General features: G+C 29.6%; 1 protein-coding gene across 9 annotated transcripts in view; it reads left to right on the top strand.

Moving 5' to 3' along the window:
- Positions 1-4,381, top strand: part of ANKRD17 (ankyrin repeat domain 17) — a 154,606-nt gene that overhangs the window by 31,729 nt on the left and 118,496 nt on the right. The window lies entirely within an intron of this gene.

Below are 4,381 nucleotides of genomic sequence, written 5' to 3'. Positions count from 1 at the left end.
GTAGGGCTAGGTTTGTAAATGAAATGAAAGTTGAAATCTGAACAAAGAAATCTTATCTGCCGGAATTATTTTACAGATGAATAGATTAGAGGAGAGAGCAAAGAGAGACAGAGCATAAAAGCAAGATATGGTCAGACCTTATTCCTTGTGAGAATGTGCCAGTCTGGTTCACATGATTATTAAACAAGTGTAGAATTATTTTGTTTAAACTTCATGTTTTGTAAATTGTAAATATATGTTTGATGGGGAAAAAAAAAAAGGGCCTCGGGCTTAATAAAAAACGTTGGCTGGTGGTGACCTTTAGATTAACTCATTAGAAGGTGGGGTCTACAAAGCGGCTTTGAGTAGGTTTAGTATCATATGTCTTAGAATTCATTTACATATTTAAGCCCAAAGCTCTGCTTGCTGTTAACTATTAAAAACAGCTGATTATTTTCATTTCTAGAGTAAAATTAATCATATATATCAATCTGATTGCTTAATTTAGCTGGTACATTCTGGTTCTGGATTTTTCATGTGACTTTGATATTATAAAATAAATTATTAAGTTAAAAATAAAAGACCCTAAAATTTAAGGCATTAATGCTTGAGAGCTCACAATAAAAATCTGCATTTTGAGTCATGAGAATTTTAAATTAATTTTCTTTTTTTCCTTGGTAGTCTCAATTTTGTAAGAACCTATTTGAGTATAAAACAGTTCCAGGAAATACATGTCAAAGTGAAACTATAATGGGCTTTGGCCTTGGTTGTAGTATAACTATCAAACATTTGTATTTGTAGGTATAGATACATTTAATGCCCATTTTTAAATCTATGGATGTGTAGAGTAGTTTCCTCCCTCATTAAGAAAAAAATACTGCCTAATTAAGATAAAGAGGCTCATGATGGTGAGTGGTATTCCTAATACTTACACTGTTAACACAATTTATTAAATATTTCACTGTCTTCAGGAGGAGATTGTATTAGGGGAAGAGGCCTTGGGAAAATAGGCTGCAAAGGGAAGCTAGGCGGGGTTAGCAGGAGAAAAAAAGCCTATGCGCATTATAAAGTGCTGCATGATCAATGAGCATTTTCTGGAGTCCCTCAGTGTGTGCTTGGAGCTGACATTGCAGCAAGTCTCATGGTTGTTCTGCAGAATGAAAACTGATTCCATTGTATTATCTCGCTCCTTGCAGACACCTGCCAACATACTCTTTCCCCCTCTCCTAAGAGCTTATTGTCTGAGTTGAATCCTCTGGTTAATTTCCATTCTTTTCTCTCTTTTTAAACTTTGATGCTATTGAGTTTTCTTTATTTTTTTTTAATACTACTGAGTTTTCTTAGAAATGGTATTAATTACCTACTTAGAAATAGTGGTATGTACTTTCATCAAGGAACTTCAGTAATTAGGAGTGGTCACATGACTTAGTGGTTCAGTTTAAACAAGTCTGATGAGATTATAAAGTTCTGGTAGTACATTTTAACATACTTTTTAATTTCTGTGTGGATTTTAAAGAGCAGTACTTTACAGATTACAATAAATCTATTTGTTGTTTTCTTTAGCCATTTAAAATTTCAGTATATAACAGATTTTACAAGTCTTGTTTATTTTCTGGGAAATACCCTCTTGAGCATAATTTTGTGCCTTTCATATAGGTTTTTTTAATACTGTCTTAGAAATTGGCTTTTCATTATTTCCACTAAAATTGTTTAATGTTAGGTTTAATGTTATGTAATTTGTTCATATTACTAGTTATTAAAATAACCTCTGTAACTTTGTTTTTTCTAATTTTCAATCTCAGTTTGTTTCCCATATACCTGTTGCGTTAAACCATACTGAGTAGTTTTCTCTTTATTTATATTATTTAATTTAACTATTTGTCAATAATTGTCAGACTAAATGAGAAAAATTACCACGTATTAATAAAATATGCTTCTTTTCCAAAATCATAGGTAGTCATAATGATCTAAGAGAATAAACGTGTTAGCTCTGGAGCTAAATGTACCATTTTTTAAAGTACCTCATATTGCAAGTGAATAGCATTTTACACTACAGGCTTTCCAGAAAATTTTTTCTTCTTTTGAAAAGATTTAACTCCTTGTATAAATGTCCAATAATGAATAATGAAGTTTGTCTGTATACCACAGTGACAATTTTGTTATTATACCTAATACTGAGCTATTTTAAGTTTGTCACCATAATGTTCATCTTTGTGACTTTATTGAACATCTGGAATTTTATGTAGATTTCTGCTTATTTACATTAAACATTGGACCTCTTCTATTTTTTTCTGTCTTCAAGTATAACTTGGTCCTTTGAATCATAAATTTCTTGAAGGTGCTCTTATTAAATCTTAGTAAAAAGAAAAAAAATCAGTATCAGTGAATATAGTGCAGATTAATTCTCATAATGCTATAGTTTACCTTTTAAATTGTAATTGTTTATTATATATACCCATATGTATTTAATTTGAATTTTTAAGTGATCTTCAAAATCTTAAGTAAAATATTGTAAGTTTCTAAAACTTACAATCAAACTGGAAAAGGTTGCTTTCAGCTTAATATCATTGCTTCTCAGCTGCCCAAGATAGTGGATTAAATTGAATAGCTTCTTTATTTAAATTATCCAAATAATCCAGTCAGTAATTTTCTTTTCTGAACCAAAATGTTTGTGTTATTTTTGCTCACCTTAACTAATACTTGGGAAAATAACCCAATAGAGATGATAGAAAAGGCTTAGGAGTCTATATAAATCTCTTTCTCTCTTTTTTAAATTAGTTAATGTTATTTTTGCTGAGACAGGATTATAATTTTAAAATTTTGATGCTTTTCCTATAGGTCATATGTAATAATGTATCTTAGTACTTAGATCAGTGAGAAGAAATAGTCCTCCATACTTTTTTTTGTATGTTCCAAATTTGTATAACCAAATACTTTGTATATAGCTCTTTATATGAAAACATGAATCATATGAGAGGACATTTCAGAAACTTGATTACATATATTCTAGTTTTATTGCTTATACTTGAACCAGTTTTAATAGTTTTCTGTAAGAATTATTTTACAAATGAGAAAATTTCACAAATATTTTTATCTTAATTTTAATTAAATTCAGAATGCTTTTTTCAGGGTATAGCATTTGATAAATTTTTATTTTAAAAAAACTAGCAATTTTATGAAAATAAGAATATTTACAGTATTAAGTATAGTAACTCTAATGCCCAGTCTTGTTCCTTCATCAGACCAAAGCCATGGTTTCTAAGCTGCATCTGTACTTGATTTTATAGGTTGTTGTATGTAAGCTAAAAACTCCAACCCTGTTCCTTAAAGAAAGATCCAGTCGGTTGAGCATTTGGCTGAATACTTTAGGGTAGAACTAAATTAAGGGTCAGATTTAAACACAGGAAGTAGATTTATTATGAAACCATTTTTTACTCTATATTTATCATGACATCAGAGGGTTTTTTGCTTTTGTTTTTGTTTTTAAATAAGATTTAAAGAGTTGCAGGGAAGTTTTTTCCTTTTGATTTGTCAGCATGATGGGCTGATGGTAAATAGTGCATTTTATTTCAAACAGGGATAATCTACTTCCTGTTTACCTTGAAAATTATTTTTAGTAATATATAAAATCTCCATGAAGTAGACTCTTTGAACAGGTACTTGCTATATGTCTTTTTATTCTATAGAATATATTGGTTTGTGTAATGCACATCATTTATATATTGTAACAGTAAATCTTCAATGGATTTCTAAAGTTCTATATTTAGTATAACCATGGTAACATTTTTCACAAGGAAGAATTGGAGTAACTCTTAGGACATAAGTATAAGTTGATCTGGAGACAAAAGTTTAGTTAAATATGTAAATTTTTCGAATTGATATAAGTAACATTTTCCATTCATTAAGAGGTTTTGGAAAGATGAGACATGTTGAACAGATTGAATCTTATAATTTCACTCCAGTATTTATTGAGTACCTTCAGTGTGCTAGGTACTTGAAATTCAATGAAATTAGTCCAGCTAATTTTGCTTCACAATCTAAAAGTTCAGAAGACAAAATGTCTGTCATTGGTATTTAAGTATTCTTGAATTCAGGATATATTCAACTATGTATTTGAATACTAGTATTTTACTTCATTTGTTCGTTTGAATAATTTGAAACCCATGTTTTCATCATTCTGAATTTTTCAGTAAGCATATATTTTCCTTTATCTAAGCACATATTTTCCTTAATTTAAGCACCTGTAGGTTATCTTTTTTATGCTTATCTATGTAATTGTTAGGTTTATTTATGAATGTTGGACTGTCCAGAAAGTCTCCTGGATCCTGTTTTCTACTTTTTGTCCTTAAAGATTTTTCTATTGACATTTAAATCAGTATGTTGTGTATGTGTGGATGTGTAT

Source organism: Ursus arctos, unplaced genomic scaffold (assembly GCF_023065955.2).
Source record: "Ursus arctos isolate Adak ecotype North America unplaced genomic scaffold, UrsArc2.0 scaffold_9, whole genome shotgun sequence".
Classification (NCBI taxonomy): Eukaryota; Metazoa; Chordata; class Mammalia; order Carnivora; family Ursidae; genus Ursus; species Ursus arctos.
Note: the sequence above shows the minus strand (reverse complement) of the source record. Positions and strands in the feature narration are given on the sequence as shown.